The sequence below is a fragment of the Hyla sarda genome, chromosome 3 (assembly GCF_029499605.1).
Source record: "Hyla sarda isolate aHylSar1 chromosome 3, aHylSar1.hap1, whole genome shotgun sequence".
Classification (NCBI taxonomy): domain Eukaryota; kingdom Metazoa; phylum Chordata; class Amphibia; order Anura; family Hylidae; genus Hyla; species Hyla sarda.
In genome coordinates, this window is record NC_079191.1 from 162,678,138 (window position 1) to 162,690,402 (window position 12,265).

Consider the following 12,265-nt stretch of genomic DNA (forward strand, 5'->3'; position numbering starts at 1 on the left):
GGAGCAAAGCTCGCTGCGTCCACCAGATGACAGGGGTGCTGCAGGAGAGATTGCGGGAGTTCCCAGGAGCCGGACCCCCGTGATCAGACACCGTATCCCCTATCCTTTGGATAGGGGATAAGATGGCTAGGGGCAGAGTACCCCTTTAAGGATAGTGATCATATGAAGCCATTTATTATCACATTAACCGTATGTATCGGGGTATACCACGCACCGGCCTATAACACGCACCCTCATTTTATCAAAAGTTTTTTACCCAAATATCCTTGGTAAAATGAGGGTGCGTGTGTGTGCATGCGTATACCCTGATACACCCCCAGGAAAGGCATGGGGAGAGAGGCCGTCGCTGCCCGCTTCTCTCCCCCTGCCTTTCCTTGGGTCTAGAGCCCTGCTGCCGCCGCTTTTCTCCCGCTGGCTATCTGCGCCGCTGCCCGTTCTCTCCCCCTGACTATCTGTGCCTTACGACCCATTGCCGTCGTCGATACCCTGGGGGAGAGAAACGGCGCTGGCAATGGGGAAGCAGCCCTGATAGCCAGGGTGAGAGAAGGGGCAGCGGCACCCATTGCCGGCGCCACTGCCCCATTGCCTCCCCCATCCCCGGTTGTATAATTACCTGTTGCCGGGGTCGGGTCCGGGCTGCTTCAGGCCTCCGGTGTGCGTCCCCTGCGTTGTTGCTATGCGCTGCGAGATGTAACGACGTCACTCGTCATTGTGCCGCGCCGTGTAGTGCATAGCAACGACGCTTGGGACGCACACCGGAGGCCTGAAGCAGCGCGGACCCGCCCCCGGCAACAGGTAATTATACAACCAAGGATGGGGGAGGCAACAGGTGCCGCTGCCCCTTCCTTCCCCCATTCATTGAACTGCAGCGGCTTATCGGCGTATAACACGCAGGTAGACTTTAGGCTAAACATTTTAGCCTGAAAAGTCTGTGTTATATGCCGATAAATACGGTATTTGTTTTAAATCCTAATGTTCAAAAATTTCCTGTTTAGTCTTGTTACAGCAACTTAAGGTGACACACACACAGGTTAAAATGGCAATTGAAGGTAAATTTCCCACACCTGTGAGGAGCCTAAAATAATTGTTAAAAGACTTATGTAACTAATGTAAGTAATGAAAGTTTATAAAAATGGAAAAGTATACAATAAGATATCCAAAGCCAGAAAGAAAATTCCAGTATTGGGGATTTCTTAATACCATGCCACGGACTAGTAGACCAAGAAAGATTTCAGCCAGCAGCCAGGAAGAAGAATTGTCCGGGATACAAAGAAAAACCCACAAGTAACCTCAGAAGAACCACAGATGTCTACAGAAAATGATGGTGTTGTAGTTTCAAAGAGCACAATATGAGGATCCTTGAACAAAAAGTAGCTGCATGGTCAAGTTGGCAAAAAGCCCTTGTGACACAAAATGTGTAACATGATGCCCAACAACACCTTGATACACCTCACAGTTTCTGTCACACTGTAATCTGGAGTAATGAGACCAAAATAAAGCATTTTGGTCACACCCAAAAGCTCTATCTTTGGAGAGGCTTTTTTTTTGTAACGGGGGTGGGGGGGTTCTAAAAGCACTGGAAATCTTATGAAAATTGATGGTAAGATGATTGCAGTGTATCATCAGACTGCATGTTCTTGGGCTTTCCTGCATGACAATGGGGGAGATTTATCAAAGTGGTCTATTTCCCGCATCAATATAGACCAACCTACAGAGGGTTAGGTCAGTCTATTGTGCGCTTCATTTATCAAAAGTTGCACGGCTCTTGATAAATTCTGTGCACAGACTTTGGGATCTACGGTTTAGACTGTATTTAAACCTGCTTCAGCATGGTCTGGCATTTCAGCGTACTTTCAGCCAATGCGACTTTTTGCGGAAAAGTCACTATTGATAAATTCAGCTCCAATGCATTTTAACGTCTAAAATAGACTAGAATGCATCATGTTCTTAATCATCTAAAGCAAAAGTCACGAAAAAGTCACACGCATTTAGACTGCGACTTTCTGTGCGACAATTTTAGATGGGAAAAAAAACTGTCTAAATCCTTTGATAAATCCTCCAATGACTCTAAGCACAAGGTAAAGTTGACCCACCAGGGACTAAAAGTAAAAGGTTAAAGGGGTACTCCGCCCCTACACATCTTATTCCCTAAGATGTCTAATCGCGGGGGGCCTGCTGCTGGGGGCCTACTGCTGGGGACCCCCAGGATCTCAGAGGTCATGATGCTACAGCCCCTGTATCGCCCGTGATTACACACAGAGCGAGTTTGCTCTGTACAGTGATGACAGCGGGGTACCACAGCTGATATCCCGGGGTCCCCAGTGGCGGGAGCAATATTGGTAGAAAGACGAATGGGTGCACTTGAGGGGTTAATACACTGTAACACTACTAATAGGATTGGAGTGTGATGATCTGATGAAGCTCTATGTATGGCAGTCCGGGTGTCTTGATATACGACCACCTGCGGGGTGCATATTGGAAAGGTTGCAGTATCATAGGCTTTGGTCCTTAGTCCATGGAGTCCGGGGACATGGGTAGAGTCGTCATCTGTAAGGAGCGCTCGGAAGCTACACCGGTAGTTTCGCGGGATTAACCCACTTCATCCGGCCAGTGTGATCAGACATCTTATCGCCTAACCTTTGGATAGGGGATAAGATGTCTAGGGGCGGAGTACCCCATTAATAATAACTTGTCTAAACTGATGTAGCATGTGAAAAGAAACATATTTCAAATGTATAAGCATTAGTGAAAATGTACTGTTTATATGTGTGTGTATGTATGTATATATATATATATATATATATATATATATATTGTAAGGATTTCACCCTTGGGATAGCTCTGGGATCATCCTTGACAAAGCCACAGGACACGTTTCTACTTCATTCAGCAGGCAAACTCCTCACCAGATTTATTAGACAGGTTGCAGGATAAATAAAAACATAACACAGGAACAAACAAAATACTAGACCGTCCAATCACTAACTAAACAACTAAACAACCCAGCATTCCCTGCCAGTTAAAACATAAGTTTCCTGCAACCTTTTACTCACTGTTCACACACACAGCATTTACAGCCTCTTGCTGTGTCCACTTCACTGTTGTTGATGTCACTCACAGCCCTTGCTGTGTGCTTCTCACCAGGACACCTGCCTCCCCCTTTACAGCCACCTTGCTGTTCTGGGGAGAGCAACAACTATTCCGTTGACTTCCTTTTAAACACACTTCCCCTTTCTGCTACCTCATTAATTAGGCCACAGGTGGCAAGGGAAGGGTGTCATTTACTAGCTAACCCTCTATCCAAAGGATAAGGGATAAGAGGTCAGATTGCCGGGGTCCCGCTGCTGGGGACCCCCGGGATCTCCGCTGCAGCACCACGCTCTGTGCATGATGACGGGCAATACAGAGGCTGGAGCATCATTATTTCACAGCTCCTCCCCCTCGTGAAGTCACTGCCTGCCCCCTCAATACAAGTCTATGGGAGGGGGCATGGCGGCCCCTCCCATAGACTTGCATTAAGGGGGCCGTGACATCTCGAGGGGGCGGAGCCATGATGACCCGATGCTCCAGCCCCTGCATCGCCAGTCATTACGCACAGAGCGTCTGTGCAGTAATGATAGCAGGGTGCCACGGCAAAGATCCCCTGGGTCTCCAGCTCCGGGGGATAGGGGATAAGATGCTAGGGGCGGAGTTCCCCTTTAAGAAGTTAAAAACAGCACATCTGATATTACCAACTTTGTTCCATGGGACAACCACTTTAATATTACTTAGTCACTCTGGGGAGATTATAAGCTTGCAGTTGATGCCTGACAATGAAAGACTTTGCATGACCTGGAGCTACTAAAGGGCAGCTATACCACATTCAGGGCATAAGGGACATCTATTGCAAAAAATGCACACTGTTATTAATGTTAAAAGGGGCACTACATAGTATTGAGAATTAAGTAGATATATATATATATATATATATATATATATATATATATATATATATATATATATATTATCAGGTGAAAATAAAGATAGCGTTTATTCCATCTAGTTCAAAGGCAACGTTTCAGCTGCGTACCTGCAGCCTTTATCAAGCAAACACACAGTGTACAGGTAGTGATATAAATATGGTGGAAACTGTGACATCATTGTTACATCACACATTTGCATAATGATCATAATACATAAGAAAACATAAGCGATCTCGCGATCGGTACAAACATTCAATCATGTGTACATACAGTGGCATAGAACATATCTATAGCGATACAGGGTGATATCAAAATCGTGCATGTGTATGTAAAATAAACATAATAATAACATAAAAGTAACTCACATGGACGAAAGCTCTGGGCGGAACCTGCTTGATGCAAAAAACAAAACGCCGGCTGCGTCATCACCCTGTGACAGGCCCGAGCGCGGCGTGTACAGAGTAAACGGAAGCTCAGGAGATCAATCTGAAACAGGCGCATTGGCGCATGCGCAGCAGAGCGGAGAATACTCCGCGGCCATCATGCTAAAGGGCTCAATTAAGGGCAATGTACAAAGTGAATACCGATGGAGCAGAGCAAAGAATACTCCGTGGCCATCATGCTAAAGGGCTCAAGTGAGGGCAATTTATATAGTGAATGCAAAAGAACAGAGACCAACATTAACAATAGATTGGCTTAAATGTAGAAGAATAGCACAATTTAGGGTATGTAGGGAATGAAAGAAAAAAAGAAATCAAAATATAAAGAAATAGATTAGAATAAAAATAATAAAATGGAAGGAAGTGAAAATGGAATGAAAAAAAATATATATTTAAAAATTATTGAATGAAAGACAGAATAAATAAAGGTAAAATTGGAGAGGAACTCAACCAGTGTCTGCACATTCAGGGGGCCATAATGATAAATAAAAAGAACTAGAGCATAAACATCCGCAGGGGTGGTAGAACCCTTTTGGGAATAATAGACCAGGATCCATAGCATACAAGGAACCATATGCTACCGGACACTGCATTCTGGACTCCCTAGGGAATTACATCCAGTGCCCGAAACAATAACTGGTACGGGAACCTGACAATGGGGAGGCATGGGAGTAACCCGTAGTATACGGGGAACACCCCAGTCTCCACCAGTACCATAATTGGGAGTGGCATAATTGTAGCCCTAGCCAGAAGTGTCCCTCATTTATGCACACATACGTAATCGATCCAAAAAGAGGTCTCATAGTTAGAAAGAGTTGATAATGAGGTTACCCACTGTGCAGAGACACATATACTGTGGAGCCTATATGTCCATAGCTCAAAGGAGTAAAAGCACTTAAATGATATTTAAAGCTGAAAACCAATAACACAATTTTTTTTTTTTTAAAGATAATAACGATGAAAGAAGATAAGAATAATAAAGAGATATTTTAATGAAGCATATTTGTGAAATAGTGGAAAAGGCAAATCACATAATGAAAAAAATGAAGGTTCCGGTTGAGCTTCTGTTTCCTAAATATAACTTGTGCTGGAGAAAATAGATGTTCATGCAGGTTCTGTCATGCCGTCTCTAAAAAATTAAAAGAGAGGAGATTACAATCTCAAAAAGTACACGGTGTATTCATGGCATAACTACAGGTGACAATATACAGGGACGTAGGGCGTGATGGTTAATGAGTAATGAATATAGTAAAACAGGTTAGATATTAACAATAGGGAAGTCCACATTAAGGCCATTGGGTTTGAGTGTTTGTAACTCATAGATCCAAGGAAGTTCACAACGATGGAGGGCAGCGATGTGATTGCCTCCTCTTTTGAAGGGAGGAATGTGGTCAATCAGAGAGAAACGGAGGTCCCGCTCTGAGTGGCCACATTCAACGAAATGGTTAGGGACAGGGAGATCTCTCCTCCCTTTCCCAATGGTGTAAGGGTGTTGATTAAGGCGTGTACGAAATTCCCCTGTGGTTTCACCCACATATAGGAGGTTACACGGACATAGAAGAATGTAGATGACGAAATTAGACGAACAAGTAAGATAATGTCTGATCTTATAGATCTTACCATGTTTTGGATGAGTAAATGTTGGCCCTTTGACCATTTTGACTTTTGACAGTTAGATATAGTTGTCGAGTAGAGGACTTTGTCCCGATTACAGCCCAGACTAATTTATCACGGAGATTAGGTGCCCGTTTATAGGACATTAAAGGTCGTGATTGGAAGTCACTGATATTTGGGAATGCTCGTTTCAATATATACCAGTGTTTTCTGACAATCTCAGAAACACGGTGAGCTTGCTCATTGTATTGTGAGACAAAAGCTATGCGATTTGTAGAGCTTTTGGTTCTGCTCCATATTGGATTTATATATATATATATATATATATATATATATATATATATATATATATACTAGCTGAGTACCCGGCGTTGCCCGGTTTTTCCTTCCTAATCCTTGTTGGGGAGGAAAATAAACAAAGGAGGAAGCTTTTGACTTCATATCCCGTCCTCATATATTGTTGTCATATCCCAACCTCCTATCCCATCATCATATCCCGACCTCCTATCCCGTCCTCCTATCCCGTCATCTTATCTCGACCTCCTTTCCTGTCCTCCTATCTCGACCTCCTTTCCCGTCCTCCTATCTCGACCTCCTTTCCCGTCCTCCTATCTTGTCCATCTACCCCGTCTTTCTATCCCGTCCATCTATGCCGTCCTCCTATCCCATCCATCTATCCCGCCCTCCTATCCTGTCCTCCTTTCCTGTCCTCATATCTCGACCTTCTTTCCCGTCCTCCTTTCCCGTCCTCCTATCCCGTCCTCCTATCCAGTCCATCTATCCCGGCCTCCTATCCCGTCCTCCTATCCCGACCTCCTATCCCGTCCTCCTATCCCGTCCTCATATCCCATCCTCCTATCCCGTCCTCCTATCCAGTCCATCTATCATGTCCTTCTATCCCGTCCTCCTATCCCGTCCTCCTATCCCGACCTCCTATCCCGACCTCCTATCCCGACCTCCTATGCTGACCTCCTATCCCGACCTCCTATCCCGACCTCCTATCCCGTCCTCCTATCCCGTCATCCTATCCCGTCCTCCTATCCTGTTCTCCTATCCTGACCTCCTATCCCGACCCGTAATATGTGTACCAGTTATTGAAATATCTCCAGCCGTACAGAAGTTATGTGGGAACATACATTTCCCATTGATTTGCATGGGACTTTAAACAAAAACCCTGACCCTCACAAATGGGGGTAGTTAAGGGTTAAATTAACTATCCTATATTTTAAGTGGATATATAAGTAACATGTGACCAAGTATTATCGAAATATCTCCAGCCGTTTGGAAGTTTTGCAGTAACATATATTTCCCATTGACTTGTATTAGACTTTAAACATAAACCACGCCCCTGGCAAATGGGGGTGAGTAAGGGTTAAATCACCTATCCTATGTTTGTTGTCGACATATAAGTAACATGTGTGCCAAGTTTCATGTGAATATCTTTAGCCGTTTGGACGTGATGCTGGAACATACATAAATACATACACACATACATACACACACACATGTTGAGTTTTATATATATACGAGCTGAGTACCTGGCGCTGCCCGGTTTTTCCTTCCTAATCCTTGTCATATCCTGTCCTCATATATTGTTGTCATATCTCGACCCCATATCCCGACCTCCTATCCCATCCTCCCATCCCGTCCTCCTATCCCATCCTCATATCCCAGCCTCCTATCTCGTCCTCATATCTCAACCTCCTATCTCGACCTCCTATCCAGACCTCCTATCCTGTCATATCCTGTCCTCCTATCCCATCCTCCTATCCCGTCCTCCTATCCCGTCCTCCTATCTCAACCTCCTATCCCGTCCTCCTATTTCAACCTCCTATCCCGACCTCCTATCCCATCCTCCTATCCCGTCCTACTATCCCGTCCTCCTATCCCAGCCTCATATCCCGGCCTCCTATCCCGACCTCGTATCCCGTCCATGTATCTCGACCTCCTATCTCGACCTCCTATCCCGATCGCCAATCTCGACCTCCTATCTCGACCTCCTATCCCGTCCTCCTATCTCAACCTCCTATCCCGTCCTCCTATTTCAACCTCCTATCCCGACCTCCTATCCCATCCTCCTATCCCGTCCTACTATCCCGTCCTCCTATCCCAGCCTCATATCCCGGCCTCCTATCCCGACCTCGTATCCCGTCCACGTATCTCGACCTCCTATCTCGACCTCCTATCCCGATCTCCAATCTCGACCTCCTATCCCGTCCTCATATCCCGGCCTCTTATCCCGTCCTCCTATCCCGTCCTCATATCTCGACCTCCTATCTAGACCTCCTATTCCGACCTCCTATTCCGTCCTCCTATCCTGTCCTCCTATCTCGACCTCCTGTCCCATCTTCCTATCCCGTCCTCCTATCTCGACCTCCTATTCCATCCTTGTATTTCGACCTCCAATCCCGACCACCTATCCCATCCTCCTATCTCGTCCTCCTATCCCGGCCTCATATCCCGGCCTCCTATCCCGACCTCGTATCCCGTCCTCCTATCTCGACCTTCTATCTCGACCTCCTATCCTGACCTCCTATCCCGACCTCCTATCCCGACCTCATATCCCGACCTCATATCCCAACCTGTAATATGTGTACCAGTTATTGAAATATCTCCAGCCGAACGGAAGTTATGTGGGATCATACATTTCCCATTGATTTGCAAGGGACAAAAAACCCCAACCCTCACAAATGGGGGTAGTTAAGGGTTAAATTAACTATCCTATATTTTAAGTGGACATATAAGTAACATGTGACCAAGTATTATCGAAATATCTCCAGCCGTTTGGAAGTTATGCAGTAACATATATTTCCCATAGACTTGTATGGGACTTTAAACATAAACCCCGCCCCTGGCAAATAAGGGTGAGTAAGGGTTAAATCACCTATCCTATGTTTGTTGTTGACATATTAGTAACATGTGTGCCAAGTTTCATGTTAATATCTTTAGCCATTTGGACATGATGCAGGAACATACACACATACATACATATATACATACATACACACACACATTGAGTTTTATATATATATATATATATATATATATATATATATATGTATATATACATATATATATACATATATATATATATATATATATATATATATATATATATATTAGCTGAGTACCCGGCATTGCCCGTTTTTTCCTTCCTAATCCTTGTTGAGGAAAATAAACAAAGGAGGAAGCTTTTGACTTCATATGTCGTCCTCATATATTGTTGTCATATCCCAACCCCACATCCCGACCTCCTATCCCGTCCTCCTATCTCGACCTCCTGTTCTGACCTCCTATCCCGTCCTCCTATCCCGACCTAATATCCCGACCTCCTATCCCAACCTCCTATCCCGTTCTCCTATCCAAATTCTCCTATCCCGACCTCCTATCTCGACCTCCTATCCCATCCTCCTATCCCGCCCTCCTATCCCGTCCTCCTATCCCATCCTCCTATCCCGACCTCCTATCCCGTCCTTCAATCTCGAGCTCCTATCCCGACCTCCTATCCTGACCTCCTATCCCGACCTCCTATCCCAACCTCCTATCTCAACCTCCTATCTCAACCTCCTATCCCATCCTTCTATCCCGACCTCCTATCCCGTCCTCCTTTCCTGTCCTCCTTTCCCGTCCTCATATCTCGACCTCCTATCTTGACCTCCTATCCCGTCCTCCTATCTCGACCTCCTATCCCGTCCTCCTTTCCAGACCTCCTATCCCGTCCTCCTATCCCATCCTCCTATCCCATCCTCCTATCCTGTTCTCCTATCCCGACCTCATATCCCGACCCGTAATATGTGTACCAGGTATTGAAATAGCTCCAGCCGTACGGAAGTTATATGGGAACATACATTTCCCATTGATTTGAATGGGACTTTAAACAAAAACCGTGACCCTCACAAATGGGGGTAGTTAAGGGTTAAATTAACTATCCTATATTTTAAGTGGATATATAAGTAACATGTGACCAAGTATTATCGAAATATCTCCAGCCGTTTTGAAGTTATTCAGTAACATATATTTCCCATTGACTTGCATGGGACTTTAAACATAAGCCCCGCCCCTGGCAAATGGGGGTGAGTAAGGGTTAAATCACCTATCCTATGTTTGTTGCTGACATATAAGTAACATGTGTGCCAAGTTTCATGTTAATATCTTTAGCTGTTTGAAAGTTTTTGTGGAACATACACACATACATACATACACACACACGTTGAGTTTTATATATATAGATATATAGCCTTTTGACCAAGGATCATTTCATTTTATTTGTTGAGATGTTTAGTTTTATGATTGAGCCATTATGTCATAACTTATAACCTAACATATTCCAGCCTGAGAAGTGTTGGGGCAGGGGAAGATGAATATGGTGATCATTGTGTGTTGGACAGGACCTGGGTACCAGATCATAGTGACGAAGAAGGAATGACATCAGAATAGGGGGGTGAAAATTGCAGTATTGCTATAGTGTTTTTTTAATGTTACATATGATGATCCTGGGTAAGGCTGGGTTCACACCACGTTTTCTTAAATACGGTTCCCGTATACGGTTGGGAGGAGGGGGCGGGGCTTAATCGCGGCGCCCGCACTCAGCCGTATTCGGTAATCGTATTTAATGCAAGTCTATGAGCCGCGATTAAGCCCCGCCCCCCCCTCCTCCCAACCGTATACGGGAACCGTATTTAAGAAAACGTGGTGGGGACTTCCGGTTCCGGCGCGGCCGATGTAGGCAGCATCTGAGGAGGGCTCCCGCTCCCCCCAGCTCGTATCTGCTCTGTGCCGGCTCCCGATTGCTTCCCGCGGGTCCCCGACGTTCAGAGGGTCCTCCACGCAGCTCCCGGAATGGAACGCTTCATCCAACGCAGCGGGGCAACTTCAATACAGTCTCCTGCGCTCCCGACTGCTCCGGGGAGCGCTGCGAAAATGGCCGCCGCCACAGGCATCGCCCGTGCTGAGAGCGCATCGCAAGGAGAAGGGCGCACCGCGGGAGCAACCTCACCACTGCCACCGCTGTCATCAATCACAGAGATACAGGACATGGATATAGGGCAACCCCAGCCTTGCACCCCATTGCTGCAGGCAAGGATGACAACTGACACAGCCACAGATAAGATATCCAGCGGTTCCCAAGTGGCTCCTGGCTCACAGGCACAACCTATCTCTGCTCAGGGGGCATCAGTGAAAATAGACTACCAGCTCCTTGCCAAAGAGGTAGCCGCTCGCACTACCCCGAATATGCAACATATAGTGGAGGAGGTTTTAGAAGCCACTTTGCAAAATCTTCAGCTGACTGTTAATGAGCACTCTAGCCGCTTACATGAGGTGGAACAGCGTATATCTCACCTGGAAGACACTGAGGCAGTCACAGACAAGAGGCTCCGCACCTCTGAAACTGAGCTGGCAAGAATAAACGAAAAACTAGAAGACCTAGAGAATAGGTCACGTAGAAATAATTTGAGGATAGTCGGGGTGAAAGAATCTGTATTACAACCCGATCTGCAGCGTTTTTGTGAAAGAGACCTCCCCAAAACGTTGGGTCTCTCTCATCCGTGCAGGGTGGAGAGAGCACATAGGATAGGCCCTGCCACAGCTTCCTCCAGAAGCTCCCCGTCTGCAGTTACCACTAAGCCACGACAAGTTATACTTCGCCTCCTAGACTTTAATGACAAAGTTGAAATTCTGCAAGCATACCGGCGCCTGCAGCAACCGCTGGTGATTCAGGGCATGCGCCTCCTACTCTTTGAGGACTTTTCTGTGGACGTTGCAAAACGTAGGAGAGCCTTTAGCGCCATATGCTCCTCACTTTACAAGGCGAACATCAGATTCCAACTCCAGTACCCTGCGACCTTACGGGTATTTCAAGCTGACGGGACTATCTCGATCTACAAGACACCTGAAGAAGCGGCTTCTGCTCTGGATCGGATCTCAGCACCGTCCCCGTCTCAACGCTCCTCGCGCACCAGGTCGCCAAGACGCCGCAGATCGAGATCACCAAGGGAGACGCAACGTACTCAAAGATCCAGATCCGCAACAAGAGGAGAAGAGGGATCCCCTGAGCCACCTGATCAGCGCAAGCGATTCCGCTCTCCTAGAAGAGGCCATGGGGGTGGTCGCCAATCTTCACCTGACTGACTGAGCGGCCCCTTCTCTACTGACTGTTTTTCCTTACCTCCCCGAGGGACTTGACAGACTTCTAGGACATGATCGAGCCAGGAGGCCACTACCAGGTTTATTTTTTTTTTCTTTTCACTG